The following is a 21,532-nucleotide window of genomic DNA, read 5'->3' as shown; positions in this document are numbered from 1 at the left end:
ACCCTTAATTATGAGGACAATCTGGGTTTAACTGGACATCACACACACAAACACACACAACCATAACTAACCCTTAATTATGAGGACAATCTGGGTTTAACTGGACATCACACACACAAACACACACAACCATAACTAACCCTTAATTATGAGGACAATCTGGGTTTAACTGGACATCACACACACAAACACACACAACCATAACTAACCCTTAATTATGAGGACAATCTGGGTTTAACTGGACATCACACACACAAACACACACAACCCTAACTAACCCTTAATTATGAGGACAATCTGGGTTTAACTGGACATCACACACACAAACACACACAACCCTAACTAACCCTTAATTATGAGGACAATCTGGGTTTAACTGGACATCACACACACAAACACACACAACCATAACTAACCCTTAATTATGAGGACAATCTGGGTTTAACTGGACATCACACACACAAACACACACAACCATAACTAACCCTTAATTATGAGGACAATCTGGGTTTAACTGGACATCACACACACAAACACACACAACCATAACTAACCCTTAATTATGAGGACAATCTGGGTTTAACTGGACATCACACACACAAACACACACAACCATAACTAACCCTTAATTATGAGGACAATCTGGGTTTAACTGGACATCACACACACAAACACACACAACCATAACTAACCCTTAATTATGAGGACAATCTGGGTTTAACTGGACATCACACACACAAACACACACAACCATAACTAACCCTTAATTATGAGGACAATCTGGGTTTAACTGGACATCACACACACAAACACACACAACCATAACTAACCCTTAATTATGAGGACAATCTGGGTTTAACTGGACATCACACACACAAACACACACAACCATAACTAACCCTTAATTATGAGGACAATCTGGGTTTAACTGGACATCACACACACAAACACACACAACCCTAACTAACCCTTAATTATGAGGACAATCTGGGTTTAACTGGACATCACACACACAAACACACACAACCCTAACTAACCCTTAATTATGAGGACAATCTGGGTTTAACTGGACATCACACACACAAACACACACAACCATAACTAACCCTTAATTATGAGGACAATCTGGGTTTAACTGGACATCACACACACAAACACACACAACCATAACTAACCCTTAATTATGAGGACAATCTGGGTTTAACTGGACATCACACACACAAACACACACAACCATAACTAACCCTTAATTATGAGGACAATCTGGGTTTAACTGGACATCACACACACAAACACACACAACCATAACTAACCCTTAATTATGAGGACAATCTGGGTTTAACTGGACATCACACACACAAACACACACAACCCTAACTAACCCTTAATTATGAGGACAATCTGGGTTTAACTGGACATCACACACACAAACACACACAACCCTAACTAACCCTTAATTATGAGGACAATCTGGGTTTAACTGGACATCACACACACAAACACACACAACCCTAACTAACCTTTTAATTATGAGGACAATCTGGGTTTAACTGGACATCACACACACAAACACACACAACCATAACTAACCCTTAATTATGAGGACAATCTGGGTTTAACTGGACATCACACACACAAACACACACAACCCTAACTAACCCTTAATTATGAGGACAATCTGGGTTTAACTGGACATCACACACACAAACACACACAACCCTAACTAACCCTTAATTATGAGGACAATCTGGGTTTAACTGGACATCACACACACAAACACACACAACCATAACTAACCCTTAATTATGAGGACAATCTGGGTTTAACTGGACATCACACACACAAACACACACAACCCTAACTAACCCTTAATTATGAGGACAATCTGGGTTTAACTGGACATCACCCACACACACAAACACACACAACCCTAACTAACCCTTAATTATGAGGACAATCTGGGTTTAACTGGACATCACCCACACACACAAACACACACAACCATAACTAACCCTTAATTATGAGGACAATCTGGGTTTAACTGGACATCACACACACAAACACACACAACCCTAACTAACCCTTAATTATGAGGACAATCTGGGTTTAACTGGACATCACACACACAAACACACACAACCCTAACTAACCCTTAATTATGAGGACAATCTGGGTTTAACTGGACATCACACACACAAACACACACAACCATAACTAACCCTTAATTATGAGGACAATCTGGGTTTAACTGGACATCACACACACAAACACACACAACCATAACTAACCCTTAATTATGAGGACAATCTGGGTTTAACTGGACATCACACACACAAACACACACAACCCTAACTAACCCTTAATTATGAGGACAATCTGGGTTTAACTGGACTTCACACACACAGAACACACACAACCCTAACTAACCCTTAATTATGAGGACAATCTGGGTTTAATTGGACATCACACACACAAACACACACAACCATAACTAACCCTTAATTATGAGAACAATCTGGGTTTAACTGGACATCACACACAAACACACACAACCATAACTAACCCTTAATTATGAGGACAATCTGGGTTTAACTGGACATCACACACACAAACACACAAAACCATAACTAACCCTTAATTATGAGGACAATCTGGGTTTAACTGGACATCACACACACAAACACACAAAACCATAACTAACCCTTAATTATGAGGACAATCTGGGTTTAACTGGACATCACACACACAAACACACACAACCCTAACTAACCCTTAATTATGAGGACAATCTGGGTTTAACTGGACATCACACACACAAACACACACAACCATAACTAACCCTTAATTATGAGGACAATCTGGGTTTAACTGGACATCACACACACAAACACACACAACCATAACTAACCCTTAATTATGAGGACAATCTGGGTTTAACTGGACTTCACACACACAGAACACACACAACCATAACTAACCCTTAATTATGAGGACAATCTGGGTTTAACTGGACATCACACACACACACACACACACACACACACACACACACACACACACACACACACACACATAACTAACCCTTAATTATGAGGACAATCTGGGTTTAACTGGACTCCACACACACAGAACACACACAACCCTAACTAACCCTTAATTATGAGGACAATCTGGGTTTGACTGGACATCACACACACAAACACACACAACCCTAACTAACCCTTAATTATGAGGACAATCTGGGTTTAACTGGACTTCACACACACAGAACACACACAACCCTAACTAACCCTTAATTATGAGGACAATCTGGGTTTAATTGGACATCACACACACAAACACACACAACCATAACTAACCCTTAATTATGAGGACAATCTGGGTTTAACTGGACATCACACACACAAACACACACAACCATAACTAACCCTTAATTATGAGGACAATCTGGGTTTAACTGGACATCACACACACACACACACATAACTAAACCTTAATTATGAGGACAATCTGGGTTTAACTGGGCTTCACACACACAAACACACACAACCATAACTAACCCTTAATTATGAGGACAATCTGGGTTTAACTGGACTTCACAAACACACACAACCATAACTAACCCTTAATTATGAGGACAATCTGGGTTTAACTGGACATCACACACACACACACACACACACACACACACACACACACACACACACACACACACATAACTTAACCTTAATTATGAGGACAATCTGGGTTTAACTGGGCTTCACACACACAAACACACACAACCATAACTAACCCTTAATTATGAGGACAATCTGGGTTTAACTGGACTTCACAAACACACACAACCATAACTAACCCTTAACCCTTATGCGGTCTTCGTTTGGGAAGTACACTCAGGGTCTTCGGGGTCTCCACAGACCCCAGGCAACAAAATGCAATTTTGTAACAAAATACTTGTTTTTTTAAAAAACATTTAATTTTACTCTTTTTATTAATGTTTTTACTCCATGTTTGTACAGTTTTTGGAGGATTTATCATATTTTTTAAATTTATATAAATAAATTTAAAAATATTTTTTTAAATAGGTTTTTATACAAAAACAGCTTTTTATGTAAAATTCACTTTATAAAAGACCCACATTTCTAAATTTCATTCATGGGGATAACATGGATAATTTGACATGGTTTAGTGTAAGATTTTTGCCCATCTTTTGGAAAATGCAGTTTTAAAAGTAAAAAAACTATCATTTTTACCAGTAGATGGCTGCAGAGCTCCACTATATGCTATGTGCTATCTGACTGACTGAAAGACATCTTTTCATAAGTTTTTTTCAGTTGGATTCATATCTAAATATTATGAAATCACAATTATAACAATAAAGGGTACTTTTTGTCAAAGTTTAGCATTTTTTGTAATGAAAAAAAATAGTTTTTCAATATTGTTACATTATGATGAGACTCCACTGTGAAAATGGACAAAATTCATCCTCAAAATCAACATTTTGGAAAAATTAATTTTTTTCAGTACAAAAAATGCTAAACTTTGACAAAAAGTATTTTTTATTGTTATAATTGTGATTTCATAACATTTAGATATGAATCCAACAAAAAAAAACTTATGAAAAGATGTCTTTCAGTCAGTCAAATAGCACATAACAAATAGTGGAGCTCTGCAGCCATCTACTGGTAAAAGTGATTTTTTTTTTACTTTTAAAACTGCATTTTTCAAAAGATGGGCAAAAATCTTACACTAAACCATGTCAAATTATCCATGTTATCCCCATGAATGAAAGTTAGAAATGTGGGTCTTTTATAAAGGGAATTTTACATAAAAAGCTGTTTTTGTAAAAATATTAATTTATTTATTTATTTATATAAATTTAAAAGATACGAGAAATCCTCCAAAAACTGCACAAATATGAAGTAAAAACATTAATAAACAGAGTAAAATTACATTTGTTTTTTAAAAAGCAGTTATTTTATAACAAAATTAAATTTTATTGCCTGGGGTCTGTGGAGACCCCGAAGACCCTGAGTGTGACCCTTTTTTTTACACTAACATAAAAACAAGATATCACTCCGATTTTTTTTTTCTTTGTAGATCTAGAAAGTGTTAACAACGGTACAAAGTTTCATGTCATTTGGACAAAGAGAATATTTTTTTTTATTTGAGCAAACGTCGTTTGGGGTCTGTGCAGACCCCAAAGACCCTATAAGGGTTAATTATGAGGACAATCTGGGTTTAACTGGACATCACACACACACACACACACACACACACACACACACACACACACACACACACATAACTTAACCTTAATTATGAGGACAATCTGGGTTTAACTGGGCTTCACACACACAAACACACACAACCATAACTAACCCTTAATTATGAGGACAATCTGGGTTTAACTGGACATCACAAACACACACACACACACACACACACACACACATAACTAAACCTTAATTATGAGGACAATCTGGGTTTAACTGGGCTTCACACACACAAACACACACAACCATAACTAACCCTTAATTATGAGGACAATCTGGGTTTAACTGGACATCACACACACACACACACACAACCATAACTAACCCTTAATTATGAGGACAATCTGGGTTTAACTGGACATCACAAACACACACACACACACACACACACACACACACACACACACACACACACATAACTTAACCTTAATTATGAGGACAATCTGGGTTTAACTGGGCTTCACACACACAAACACACACAACCATAACTAACCCTTAATTATGAGGACAATCTGGGTTTAACTGGACATCACAAACACACACACACACACACACACACACACACACACACACACACACACACACACACACACACACACACACACACACACACACATAACTAAACCTTAATTATGAGGACAATCTGGGTTTAACTGGACATCACACACACACACACACACACACACACACACCCATAACTAACCCTTAATTATGAGGACAATCTGGGTTTAACTGGACATCACTCCATTTACTCCATACATAGCAGGAGTACTAGTATTAGAGTTAACCATACTAAACCAAATCAGCTCTTCTAGATTGAAGAGTGAATACACAAATTATTGTGCATCTTTTTGCTGCCACTGAACCTGCAAAATTAATATGCATACCTAAGGAAATAGTGCTACAATGTGCTGTTGCTATGTCAGCCAACAAGTATACATGTGGTGCAATACACAGGTTAAATTAACCTGGTTGAAGAAAATTTAGTGATCAAAGATCAGCAAGTTGTACACTTCAGACAAGACTAGTTAAAGGTCAATTAATAAAAATTAACAAATGGTATAAAAGGCCCAACAACTAAGATATAAAATAAGTACGTTTATGGGACCAAAGTGCAACAGGGTATGGGCCACAAAATTCAGCAACACAGTACCAGTGGAAAAAACAAATTATACTGCCTCCCAATAAAAATGCAATTATTTGTAAATTTCTATAAAAACAATGTTTTAACAAAAGTAAATAAAAGGATGTCTTCAACACAAAATATAGTCCTGAGTCAGACTCTTCTGCTTATAAATTCAGTGGTCCAACAACATTTTAGAAAATTTTGCAGAACAAAAGCCACAGACATTAATGTAAGGCCAAAATTATCTCTCTAGGAACTCTCTAAGAGCATTTATTTTCAACATCAAACCTCGGTTCCTCACGAAGCCCCTTATATTTTGGACTGTTCTTTCTCTCAGAACAGGGTCCTCTGCAGTCTTGCACTGCTCACACTTGGTTTTTGTTGCAAGGTGTCCCTTTGAAATATGGACTTTGGGCATGAACACACTATTCATGACAGCATTCACTTCATTTGGGCTCCATGGCCTTTTCACAGTTTTCCTCGATTTGGTCTCTGCAAAACAAATAAAAATATACATATATACATATACAGTATGTATATACAGTCAAAGCAAAAATTCTTCATACAGTAGACTACCAGTAAAATTGATAAAGATTTGGAACCAAAAATTATTCAGACACTTTGACCTGACCATGTTTTGCTTAAGTGTTATTAGGGCTGGACGATTATGGCCTAAAATCAAAACCTTGATTAATTGAACATTTTACCTTGATTACGATTAATGAACAATTATTTTGTTTCTGGGTTTTTTTTCCCCCTCATAGTTCACTGACAAGGTTTGTACTATAAATATGATTGACTATTAAAGGTGGGATATTTTTTCCTATTGAAAGAGCGATCTGACATCGTAGCTCACTACCAGTAGTTATTTTATCCATGTTTGTAACATTTCTTATAGATTTCTGCTTGTTGTAAATCATATAAAGATAAATTAGCACAGTACCAGTATACGTGTGACTGCGTGTGTGAATTAGTCATGCCGTCTCTATTAATTCTGAAGTTTTAGGTTGTAAATAGTTACTTCAAAAGTAGAAAAAAATATATGCTATAAGTTTTGAATTTCTAAGCTACTTTAGTGATAAATCACAGGACAGCGCTGACAACTAGTTTCTGCGTTCCTCTCTGTGCGCACGATCTTCACAGCTACTGTTTGTATGAGTGTTTGTGCCACAATGCAGCTGCATGAGCACGTTAGCTTGATATAATACACATCTGACCGTCTTATGGCTTGAGTGTCCAAACCATAAAACAAATACAACTGACAAAGTTTAGTGAAGACGCAAGGCTCACCGCTCGCGCGCCATCACTATTTGTTTAACCGCTGTTCACCTCCGTGTTTTCCTTTTATGCCACTGACTGGACAGGGCGGAGTCACATGGCTACACACGCGGTAGTGTGTTTTTAAACAAAATAACTGACATGGGAAAATTACGCCGGTTAGAGGTTCTGAATTTCGGTTTTGATTACTTTTCGATTAATCATCCAGCCCTACATGACAGCGTTAATTAAAGTTTCTTATGGGTCAAGATCAAGTTTTCTGTTTCAAGCCACTCCCATAATGTCAACAATCAAAATAATGCACGGCTCAGATTAACTGTATAGCATGTGTGTAAGACTCCAATAAAATTATAAAGTAATTATCATCACAAATAAATCTCTCAATGAGAAAAACTGGTTGTGTCAATAGTATTATAGACTACACAACATTATTATATTATTTTCAAATAAGTTATTAATTTACTTCCTGGTTCAGTTCAGAACTCTTTAAATAAAATATATATATATATATATATATATATATATATATATATATATATATATATATATATATATATATATATATATATACACATTTCAGGTCAGAGTCATACCCATCCCCCAATACACAAGTGTGTCAGTGTCAAAGAGAAGTGACACTGTCTTTACAGGTCATCTGAAATCAGAGCGATTGTATGCTGTTAGAAAGTGTGCATATTGTGTCTTAACCTTATCCACAATAAAATAAAGCTGACACATACTCAAAGCAACATATCTTTTCATCAAATCCTAACCCTAACCCTAACACAATGGTTCCCATAGGGGAGGACTGTCCTTACATTTCAGGTTAGAGTCATGTCCATCCCCCAATACACAAGTGATGAAAATGAGTCAACAGAGAAAGTCCCATTTTACTCAAAGTTGAGACGTCACAACAACATCTTTAAGACAACGGTCCACATAAAACAGCCTAGTATGATGCCCAACTGTCCTACACTTAAAGGATTAACTTTGAAATGAAAGTCAGCCTAACCTTTACTCACTCTCAAGCCATCCTATATGGCTCCTATATGGCATCCGTATATGGCTTTCTTGTTTCTGACAAAGACAATCTGAGAAATATTACTAAATATCCTGACACATCTGAGCTTTATAATGGCAGTGATAGGGTTCAATGAGTATGAATTGAACAAAGTGCTTCCATCCACATCCATCCATCATAAACCTGTACTCCACACGGCTACATAGTGTTAATAAAGGCCTTCTAAAGTGAAGTGAAGCATTTGTGTAAAAAGACATCCATATTTAAACAAGTTATAAAGTCGAATATCGAGCTTCCGCTAGACCGCCTTCCGTATTCAACGTACGCAGAAAGTGTATTTGACGCGATGCCAGTTTACACTTTCTTCATAACTTGTACATGGAAGGTGGTCTAGCGGAAGTTCGATATTTGACTTCATAACTTGTTAAATATGGATATTTATTTTATGCAAATGCGTCGTTTTGATTCAGAAGGCCTTTATCAACACTCCAGATCGGTGTGGAGCATATATTCATGATGGATGGATTTGGATGAAAGCACTTTGTTCAGCTCATAGTCACTGAACCCTATCACTGCCATTATAAAGCTTGGATGCGTCAGGGTATTTATTAATATTTCTGCTATTATGTTCATCAGAAAGTCATATACACCTAGGATGGCTTGAGGGTGAGTAAAGCTTGGGGTAATTTTAATTTCAAAGCGACGTAATCCTTGAACATTGTCAGTGTCAAAGAGAAGTAAAGACTTAAGGAACATACGATCACTTACTTTCTCGTTCACTGATGAGGAAGGATTCACACTGCATTCAGTCACAGTCACTGATGTCTCGTCACACAATTCCTGTAACTGTGAGAAAGACAGGTACAAAACTGAGGCAAGGATGTTTGCCAGATTGCCACCACAACCAATACTAGAATCAACCAAAGTCTAAGTATCTACTGTCTCTTTAATGGCTGTCGTGCACAAAGCAGACATGCAGAAATGTATTTATTTTATTTTTTTAACAAATTCATGAAATGCAGAACAGAGTGAAACATGGTTGACTTTCAAATAAATAAAGTCTTCAAAAAAACTCACCCTTAAACACCAAGGCCACGAGGAATCCCCATAGTTGTATGTGACCTCCTCATCTGGAAAGATATCTCTTATACTAAATAGGCACAGGTGTGGTCTTCCGTCAACAATTATTGTCTTGACTTTGCAATTTGGATTTCTGTGATCATCATTCAGCAGTCGCCCAAGTGAACCGTCCACTTTAGTAGCATCTATGCTGTGAGAAAAATAATGCAGTAAGAAACTTAAAACATTCCTAACTGAAACATAAGGTTCTAACTGAACAATATATATTTTTGGGGTTAGGCAAACCTTGTCCTATTTAACCTATATTAAAAAAAATACACATTGTGACAGTTAACTTCCCTTCCTGAGAATTTAAAAGGTGAGATGATAGGCCAAATATAACATCCCACTTAGGAATCACCCTGCTAAACAATAACCATGTTATTGATTATCACTAACTTATAAGTTCCAATTGTTATAAGAACCCTAGCAAAGCTGCTACAGTAATAATAATAGAAACAATAATATTAATCATAATTATCATTGAAAAAATGGCCAGCTTACCAATAACGTGTTCCATGCCATGTGAAGTCAAACAAGTAGTTGCCTTGAACATCTTCAACATGTTTACTTTGAGAGAGAATCCCACGGTATTCAACAACAAAGGTGGATGATTCAATGTGCTCAAGAGCAAACACACCTCTCCCTAAAAGGACAAATAATAATAAAAATAAAACATGAACCCAAGTGCACCTATTTATTACACAACTAACCATCTTATCCTTTTAAAGGGTTAAATCCTGTAAAACTTTGTAATGTAATATGAGGTGCAGCAAGTGACAAAATATTTCAAGCATCAGTTATCACCACTGTGATATAATAGTTCAGTTTGGTTAGCCTACTCTCTGTAACCTATACAGAATTTCAAGTATTAATTTTGAAATAAAAAAAATATAATTTTATAAGTTATAAGTTTTTTTGTTTCGTCAACCTTTATGTAAATAATAGGCTGACCCTAGGGCAAAATGTGTGAATGTGAAAGACCATGTTCAGACTGCCAGCAATACAGTGCACTTCTCATTGTCACCTCTGAAGGATGTGAGGGAATGCAAGGAAAGGAAATAAGATCAGAGGATCCAAAGGATAGCTTATTTGTTTATTGAAATATTCTTGATCACTTCAAAACAACATCAGCTGCACTCAAGGGATCTGCCCTTGGGTTGTTAAAGGATTAGTTCACCCAAAAATTAAAAGTCTGTCATCTTTGTTTTGCTGAACACAAAGATATTTTGAAGAATGTAACCACAGACTTTTGGGTCACCACTGACTTCTATATGTATGAAAAATACTATGGAAGTCAATAGTGCCCCAAAACTGTGTGGTTACATTCTTCCAAATATCTTCCTTTATGTCCAGCAGAACAAAGAAATAGACCCTCTTTATTTTTTTGAAAACACCTTTGGGGAGTTTTTCTTTTGCTATTTGAGCAAATGGAAACACAAAAAATATATTTATTCACTGCTATAGAATTTTACCCAACTATGATGACTTCCGCTTCTGAGAAACCCCAAAATGTGCAAAGGGTCTATTTATATAGGTGTGGAACAACTTGAGGGTGAGTAAATGATGACAGAATTTTCATTTTTGGGATTTGCAGAAAGGTTAGATTTGTCACACAGATCTTATTTGATCATTAGCAGTTAAAAATGTGGACAGTATGTCTGAGAAGATCTAAACAGAGGTAAAGAAAAAAAATAATATCTGATTTGCCTGCAGTCTGAACATAGTCAAAGTGCTTTGTGATGCACAACTTACCTTTAAATGTGTTGATTTGTCGTCCCTCGATGAAGGCTTTGTCTTTGTCCGACAATTTGTGTTCTTTTGCATCCTGCTCAGGTTTTATTCTCTTCTTTCTCACCATGTTGACTAAAAACATTCCAGGCAACATGATGACTATGTGTTTTTATTATATGAATTCTTTATATAAAGTATGTTATTGTCAGACTGTAGTTAAGCCTCTCTCTCTCTCTCTCTCTCTCTCTCTCTCTATATATATATATATATATATATATATATATATAAACTGATTTTGCAGTTTAATATGATAGAGAAATATTAGAAATATATAACATAAACATACCTTAAGCAAAATGACTGACTGTATTACCATATATTATATATATATATATATATATATGAATAATATTCGATAATACAGTCAGTCATTTTCCTTAAGATATGTTTATGTTATATATTTCTAATATTTCTCTATCATATTAAACTGTAAATTCATTAACGTTAGGCCTGAGTAAAAAATATTGATTTCTCGATTCTCATTTTTTATTAGAAACTATAAATCCGCAGAATTGATTAATCTTTGCTGTTATCAGATGGTGAATGAAAAGAACACTGTAGCTCACCTCCCATTACAGTCACTTTGGGGTTTGTTACTTTTGATAAGAAAAACTAATACGTCACTATGTGTCTATGAACCACAAAATAATTTAGTTTGTACCATAAAAAATGCCATAGACGCCATTTTAGCCGCTAATAGGCTAGTACCTTTAACTGATGTTAGCCCGATCAGCTGCCATGTTTAAAAGTAACTAGTTAAAACTGTCTGACTCATAACACACTGAGCTATGTACTTTTATAAGTAAACACACTTACCTTTGACATGATCAAGTGGAAAACCAACTTCGCTGGAATTGTGCTAATTAATCTTGATTATTATTGAAGATAATAATACGATTGAAGATCAGAGGCGGGGCGAGCTGACGGTCACGATGTCAAATCCAGCCAATCACTGACGAGGATTCCAGCGTTCCACCAATGAATCGCGCGCTAGGGCGGGTCTAGGTGTATGAAATGTGTATGATACCGCAGTAGCACCAAATTTTCAATAGGGGGAGATTATACACACTGAGCATACACACATACACACTGAAAAACGGGTACAACGTGTTTATAAGGACATATTGAGAAAACGCGGGAGGTGGTTAGGAACAACCTTATAAGCCTTTCTGCACTGCTCGACTTATGAGGACATCAGCACTGTCCTCATAGTTACGGTATGTCCTCATGCATTTTGTCCTCATAATCCGGCCGCACCAACGCACACACACACACACACACACACACTAACAGATCGGCACACAAGTACACTCTCACACAAACACACGCACGCATCCACGCACGTGCGCGCGCACACACACGCAAAAGAACAACCAAGGTTTAAGCATGTATGTCGTGTATTGTGTACAAGGACTTACAGGAGTCGAAATTATAAATCCTCGATCACTTTTAGTCAGCTTTGACAAAACTTCCCTCAGCTAGCGCATCTTTTTGAAGTGACTAGAAGCTTTGTTACCTGACCTGAATACTGTGCGCTGATTCACTAAAACGGACTTATCGGTTTCTGTATACAAACAACAAGGGCGCTTGTCGGCTTCTGCTGTAAAACGTGAACTTGCGATGGCTGACAGTGGACAATACCAGCTTTTCTGACAAAACTGATTTAGGGTACAGAACATGCTATATATAGAGAATAATACACAGCACTTAGTTCTTTTTTTTTTTTAATTGGTGTTTATCGGTTTTTGCAAATGAACTCTTCAAGTCATTTGCCCACCGGCAACTATGGAGTATACTGTGTTTAATGGGTTAATAAATCAAGGTTATTGGTCTTGTTTAGTGCTTTTTGCTTTCATAATAATTTATATTGATATATGTTATATATTGTTATTTGTTAATTTATTTATTTTTAAATTTATTTATTTTTTGTTTGTTTGTTATATGTGACCCTGGACTACAAAACCAGTCATAAGGGTCAATTTTTTGAAATTGAGATTTTTACATCATCTGAAAGATGAATATACATAAGCTTTCCATTGATGTATGGTTTGTTAGGATAGGACATTTGGCTGAGATACAACTATTTGAAAATCTGGAATCTGAGGGTGCAAAAAAAATCTAAATATTGAGAAAATTTCCTTAAAGTTAAAGTCCTTAGCAATGTATATCCACTCACAAAAATAATTTTTTATATATTTATGGTAAAAACAAAAAAATGAATCCCGCACACTATCAACTTGCAAAACAATAAGAAAGACACTTTATTAGCAACGTTTCGATCGTAAGATCTTCATCATGCCTGATGAAGATCTTACGATCGAAACGTTGCTAATAAAGTGTCTTTCTTATTGTTTTGCAAGTTGATAGTGTGCGGGATTCATTTTTTTGTTTTTTCATATTTTGACTTTATTAGTCTTCTTTCCTACGCACCTATCTATCACCTACAGGTGTGCGACGCTAATCATTCATATATATTTATGGTAGAAAAATTACAAAATATCTTTATGGAACATGATCTTTACTTAATATCCTAATGATTTTTGGCATAAAAGAAAAAAATACTTGGCTTGTACTAGGGGCACTCCGGCATGTAGAAAAGCAAGGTCTGAGCACGGGCTGAATGTACAGCAACAATACGGTGTGATGATCACATGGAGCATGCCCTGGTGCCATGCCTACCTTGGGACTTGGTCATGTAGCCAGTGCTGAAGCGGTCTCATATGCAGCAATCCGAGCAGCGTGACCATGGCTGCGGATGCCATATGCCCCAGGAGCCTCTGAATCTATTCAGTGGAACCGCTGTTTTCTACGAGAATGTATTCAGACAGTTCAGCACCGACTGTGTGTGCTAGCTGGCGAGATGCACAGTCATACTGACCGAGTCCATCTCCACACTGAGAAAAGAGGTGACACCTCTGTTCCCATTTAACCCGAAACCCCAGATGGCTGTGGTGCCTGAACACCAGGTCCCTGTGTTCGCATGACTCATCTCGAGAGTAAGCCAGAATGGGTCAGTCCTCAAGACAGTTCAAGATGTGAATGCCCACCTCCCTGAGCGGGGTAAGGGCAACTTCCGCAGCTTTGGAAAGACGTCGGTAGGCAGGGACAGCCTAATGGGGAGGACCTAGTACTGGTATGCTCAACCCTCGAAGCAGAGTGCAAAATGGTCTGTCGAGGTGAAACGAGAGTACGTGTCCTTCAGGTTAATCACTGCAAACCAATCATGGTGTGAACACAGACAAGGATGCATTCTTGCGTGAGAAATTTGAACGGAAGCTTGTAAGGGGCCCGATTCAAGACATGCAAATCCAAGACTGGCCATAAACCAACGCTATCTTGGGTACGATCGCCAGCAGGATCTCCACTCACAGGACAGGGGTGTGCTTGTCTGCCATGAGGCAAGCAAGACACCGCTGAACCCGGGGGATCGCCCGGCGAACTGAATCATGCAGCCGAGTCTGACTGTCCGAATGGGTCAGCGGGATGGGTTGGGAAGCTCTAGTGAGGCTCCCAAGGTCCATATGAGTAGCACCAAAAGGACAACAGACATACCCGCGGGGGGCAGCAAGGGTGCTTGGGCCTAACCCGGGAAGCACAGCATCCCGAAGTAGAGGCAGTGAGTGTGGTGCACCTGGATTTATGGGTCCCATGAGGGACTGTCTAGGGAGGCATGAGGAAGCAGTGCATCCTCTAATACACACTCCCTGCCTGTGGAAAAAAAACAACTGCTGGGAAGGAGGAAGCAGAGCGTCGCTCACTGCCCACACACACCCTGTATGACCAGAGAGTCAGGAAACCGCTCTTTCTTGAGAATTTGGGACCATTGGCCATTGAGCCAATGGTGGAACAGTAGAAAAATTCTCCACCTGGCCCTCCTCCGGAGGAAGAAGTGGTGCGTACAGCAGCTCCTGAGAAAGAGCCGTTCCCTGAAACTCCGGGTCACCCATCCCAGACAACATCCCAGCGGTGACGGGCTGCATCACCTTCATGCAGAGGGCTTGGCCTCACGGCAGAGCCGGGGTGGAGCACTGCTCGCAGGGGGATGTTCTTGGCCAGAAGCAGACTGTACAACAGTGGTAATGTCTGCTGTGCAGTCCCCGCCACCATTGCCAAAGAGATCTTGTGAGACGGGAGCATCAAGAAAGCGCACTTTGTTGACATCTCGCGTCTCAGCAAGGTTTAGCCAAAGATGCTGTTCCTGGACCACCAAAGTAGACATCGCCTGGCCGAGGGCCTGTGCTGCGACTTCTCTCTCCCAGAGGGCATGGTCAGTCAGCATGCGCAGGTCCTGCATCAACCCCGGCTCAGAACTACCCTCATGTATTGCCTTGGCCAGCAGGATGACCATAGCACGAAAGAAGGAGGCGGTCTGTTCAGCAGCACTGTGAGGCTTAACAGCTAGAGCTGCCATCACCTCACAGGCACTGGATGGGAGACATAGGTGATTTCACCAGGTGGCAGCACTCTGTTCTGTGAACCCCCTGACCGCCCCAGAGATGAGGGTAGTGAGAGAGAAAAAAACTTTGAACAGATTTTATCACAAATTTGCCTCCATACTGCCAAAGCTCTTCGTGCACTTCCAGGCAGAAAGGGATGGTGGCCGTCATAAGAAACCAGGAAATGACCGCATCCAGGTGTCTACAGGAATGCACAGACAGAGAGGCATCTTTAAAAAGATGCTCACTGCCGTGCTTGCTAAAGTGGCAAAAGGTGAATGCTGCCCTGAGATCCCTCGACGAGCTGTGAGCAAACTAGCAATTCAAATTTCTGTTTTCGGAGTGTTCTCCTAATAGCAATTAAAATTGCTGTTATTTGCTCAGAAATTTACTCTCAGTACAACTCTCAGTACTCAGTACTTGGCTCCAAAGCAAAAGTATGAATGGAAGTGAGTAGGCCGGTAATAATTATACCCGGAGCCGGGGGTGTGGTCCGGCATGTAAATCCCACTGGCTCGTTTTGTACCCTTGGAGGTGATTGGGCTCACAAGCGAGACCCCATTAAGTCAGTATCGACTCAACGTCTGACTGAATGAACTGAATTTCTGAACATGCAAAATAAAAATAAAAACTTCATAAAACCTGACAAAAGGCTTCTCTATACCTTCACACACACATATTTTTTTATGTACAGTTCATGTCATTTTAAGTAAGATTACTAAAGCAAATGAAGAGTTTGAAGAGTTAATGACAAATAATTTATAACGTTAACAAGTTGACTCGTTGAATTCATTTTGGGAGCGACGGCTAAATGTATTTTTAGTCAAATGCCTGTATATAAGATAAATATTGGCAAAGTTTAGACTCTGTCATATATGTGAATCAACTTACTTTGTTGTGTATTTCAATTTGAAAAATAACTTTTATATTGATGAATTAATTGCATTTTGGGGGGGAAAAATAATACGTTTTTATAAAAAAACTTTCTAAAATCAAAATGTAGATTTGAATTTTTAATGTTTTTATAACCAAAAGATGCTATGTGAAAGTTTGAAACTAGAAAATGGTGATTTTCATCTTTCTTCGTAAAGAAAACACCTTTTTACTCAAATTAATCAAAATGGAGTTATTGCGTTTTGGAACCAAACTCTTCAAATAATCTTGCTTTCTCCACACACCATGTGCTACGGTGACCATGTGTCAGAACAGGACATCCCACCTTTAACCCTCAGGGGTCTGAGGATTTTTGGGACCCTGGAGAAGTTTTGACATGCCCTGACATTTGTGCTTTTTTCAGTTGTTCATAAACATATTACAGTTTTTTCCAATTGCTAACACACAATTTTTCAAACTAGTCTGGTTTTATCAAAACACTTAACACAATTCACAAAACCACACACCCAAACTGCAAAATACCTCATATATCCTGCAAAATCAAGCACTGCAACCGAAACTACACAGAGCATTATCAAAATCAAACTTTTGCATGAAATGGCACACACTTCATTCATATTACCAGATTTTTGCCTAACCACCTACACACTGTTGGGCATAATGAAAAGCACACCCATCTTTAGTATGCTTTGCCATAATACTAAAATATGTATCAGATTGTTCACATGCACAGAAATATTTGCAGATACACACACATGCTGTTGCAACATTTTTATTTTTTTTCCTTCACTACAGTAAACAAGTCAGTACAACATAAGCACAGCAGATATATTTACATGGGACTGAACAAAAATATTCTTACAAAAAAAGTAAACTGAAAAAGAAAATTTCTGAAAAAAAAATATTACAGTAAAAAAAACAAAAAACAAAAAAAGGCAAGAAAAATAATTAGGCAGCATCTTGCCGCACAGCCGGGTCTGGCCACAACGCCTCGTCAACATCACAGGCAATATCTTCCCTTGCCAGACATCGAGGGAAGAAGCGCCTTGAGTGCCTTATCCATCCCTGAATTGCACCCACATCAATCTCATCACATGCCTCTTCCATGGCCTGCACAAGAGGCATGCGCACAAAGGGCTGCCGGTCGTATACCTTCCACCGCCATGCCGAAAAGAATTCTTCTATGGGGTTCAGAAATGGTGAGTATGGTGGGAGGTATTGCACGAGAAATGTTGGGTGGTCAGCAAACCAGTTTTGGACTGGGGCTGCACGATGAAAGCTCACGTTGTCCCATACTACAACGTACCGGTTTCTTTGATGGTCTGCATCATTCATACGCTCTGGTGGTATGAGAATGTTGTGAAGTCTGTCCAGAAATGTGAGAATATGGGCTGTGTTGTATGGTCCAAGTTTGGCATGACGGTGGAGGACACCATGCATATTGGAGATGGCAGCGCACATTGTGATGTTCCCACCACGTTGGCCAGGAACATCTATAATGGCTCTGTGGCCAATGAGGTTTCTCCCTCTTCTTCTGGTCTTTGCTAGGTTGAACCCAGCCTCATCTATAAAGATGAACTCATGTGGGATTGCATGAGCATCCATTTCCAGTACTCCCTGAAAACAAAGAACAAAAATCACTCAATATGGTGTTATCCAGTACACTGGGAAACAATGTTGTGTGTAGTGTACTGCAGTCAATATAGTACTTACATCCACATATGCTCGTCTGAACTCTTTGTTTCTTTGAGAGTTTCTCTCAAACGGCACCTTATAAAGTTGTTTCATTCTGATTTGGTTTCGCTTGATAATGCGAGCCAATGTGGACAGACTAACTCGTTGAATGTTGTTGAATAAGGTGTTGTCTTGGATGATGTGGCTTTGAATTTCTCGTAATCTGATTTCATTATTTTCCAAAACCAAGTTTACAATGGCAGCTTCCTGTACCCCGGTGAACATTTGGCCCCTTCCTCCACCATGGTGTCGTCTCTCAGTCCTTTAGAAAAAATAAAATAAAAATATATATAGGGCTTGGACAATGCAGCCTAAATATTTTCCCCCACAGTAGAGTACATTGTACAGGAAACTTGTACAGTTCATGAATGGCTGATGTCATACACTAAGTAAACAGGTGTCACCCAACTGATACACTATGACATGGGGTATACTACATGTGTACTACATGAAATTTTGGTTACATACCTGTTCTCCAGTCTAAAGGTCCGGATGACAGAGGCGACAGTAAAACGGCTCAAGTTTGGCTGCACTCTCTGTCCAGCCTCACGCATTGTCAACCCATGGTTGATGACATGATCTACTAAGGTTGCTCTGATTTCATTTGAAAGTGTTTGTCTTCTTTGGCCATGAACTCCTCTACCTGCTCTACCGTTACCTCTCACTCTTCCTCCCCCTCTTATTCTCAACCTCCCTCTTCCTCTTCCTCTTCCTCTTCCTCTTCCTCTCTCTGCAATGTCTTCCATTATTGTTGTAAAAAAAAAAAGGTTCTCACCTGTGGTCTTTTCATAGTGCTTACATCCTGATTGAAGTGTTAACAATTAACCACTGAGGTGTTTGGCCAGGTGGCACATGTAATTGGCCAATTAGCTCATGTAGTGTCATTTTGAATGGCAGTGTTTTGAAATGGCAAACATGTGACTTTATGTCAGATTGTTGTGTCTTATGCAGAGAACTGTATTTAGTGAATTTAAAAAGTGCTATTTTGAAATGCAAAATGTGTGTAAAACAGAAAAGGTGTTTAGACTTTTGGAGACTTGAGAAGAAGTTTTGCTCTCTGTGTGTCAGTTTAAATAATTGTGCTGTGCATGTCATTTTAGTGTGTTAGCAATTGGAAAAAACTGTAATGGAAAAACTGTCATTACACTGTATTCAGCACAAACTAGGCTACAATAATATGTGAGGAACATGTATGTACATGTTTGTGTTTTTGAAGGAATAACGTTTATGCGTGGTTATTGAAAAAACAAAAAACTTAAGTCACTGAAATAAAGCCAAAAAATATATATTAAATCTTTGTTCACAAGACTTCTGGGTATTTGAGGTTGTAAACTAGAGTTTTTGCTTTAAAATGAGGTAAAAATTATGCTGCCTGCTTGTTCATATAAAACAATAGAGAGATTTAAATTTTCTAAAACATCTTTGGTCAAGAAACACAGTATGCGTGGAGGCGTGAATCCTCATGTATAATGGGTGATTCTCACCTGAGAAGACAAAAGAATCACATAATAATGACCTGAAATGACTTGCATATTAATGAGGCCTTTCAGTCAGATAGGCTGTGAAAAAAACCCTCTGTGATCATGATTCAAATCTCATCATGGTGTAAATCTAACATACAGAAAAAACAGCAATACTGTGAAATATTATTACAATTCAAAATAATGGTATTCTATTATATTCTTTAACCCTTGAGGGACGGATTGGGCGGTACCGCCCAAAATGGCATACTTTCACAAATGTCTAGTTATCTCAAAAACTTTTAATGCTAGAGAGATGCGGTCTTTTTTGCCGTCTTCCTCAGATTCCACTGAAAACAGCGGTATCCAGTTTGTATATTAAACGCGCTTCCGTTATTGCGCAATACCACTGCGTAAACAGGCCAATGAAAACGATTATGTTAGGCAGATTCAACACGCAACAACCAATGTAAAAATTGCCGCTGGGAGGAATATTTTTCTAACCCAATCAGAGGAAGGTTACCATGATGTATTCTAGCCATTCAGAGGACTCTGTAGCTCTGCTGTAGCCTTCTAAAAGCTCGCTGGCCTATAGTAAAAGACCGGCAGCCGGGTGTAATCAATAAGTGATCGGAGAATCAGCATCAGGTGGAGAAAGCAGAAAGCGATCGGAGTGTTACAGAGAGCGATCTGAGTATTAGCGAGCACAAAGAGATAAATTCGAGAGAGATATAGCATTATTACAGATTTGTTTTATTAAAATGGCAAGCAGTAAAAGATTTACGGCAGAACAAGCTCTGGAACAATTACTGGAAAGTGACGAGGAGAAATCTGGAGCAGACAGCTTTTACACCAATGGAGAGGCCTCGCTTTGCTCACTTGCATGCCTAGGCTGTTTGTAAAAAAAAGTTAATTATTTAATTGTTCTTTACACATTTGATTAAACAATAACACATTTCTGTCAAGCAAAGAGTTTGAAAAAATATATATTTTTTGTTCTATATTCTGTGATGTGTGATTTTCAGTAATAAATGACAAAAATCTATTTTTCGTTTTTGAAATTCTCTAGTTTACTGTACATTTTCTTTCACTCATACTTCCTTTCTAAACACATTACATCCATGCTTATGGTAGCTTAGGGTCTTCTGAATCCATAGATACCAAATACAGGGTGTTCCATCTCCTTTACATATGATTTATAAGCCCAAATATAAAAATAGAGAAAATAGACCAAAAAGGGCTTAGTCCCAAAAATAAAAAAAATGCCTAGGACTGTTTGTAAATAAAGTTAATTATTTAACTGTTCTTTACACATTTGATTGAACATTAACCCATTTTTGTCAAGAAAAGGGTTAGAAAAATATATTTTTGTGTCAAAAACTTTTCACTATTGT

This window comes from Chanodichthys erythropterus, chromosome 3 (assembly GCF_024489055.1).
Source record: "Chanodichthys erythropterus isolate Z2021 chromosome 3, ASM2448905v1, whole genome shotgun sequence".
In the NCBI taxonomy this organism is placed as follows: domain Eukaryota; kingdom Metazoa; phylum Chordata; class Actinopteri; order Cypriniformes; family Xenocyprididae; genus Chanodichthys; species Chanodichthys erythropterus.
The sequence above is the reverse complement of the archived record's forward strand: the minus strand, read 5'-3'. Positions refer to the sequence as shown.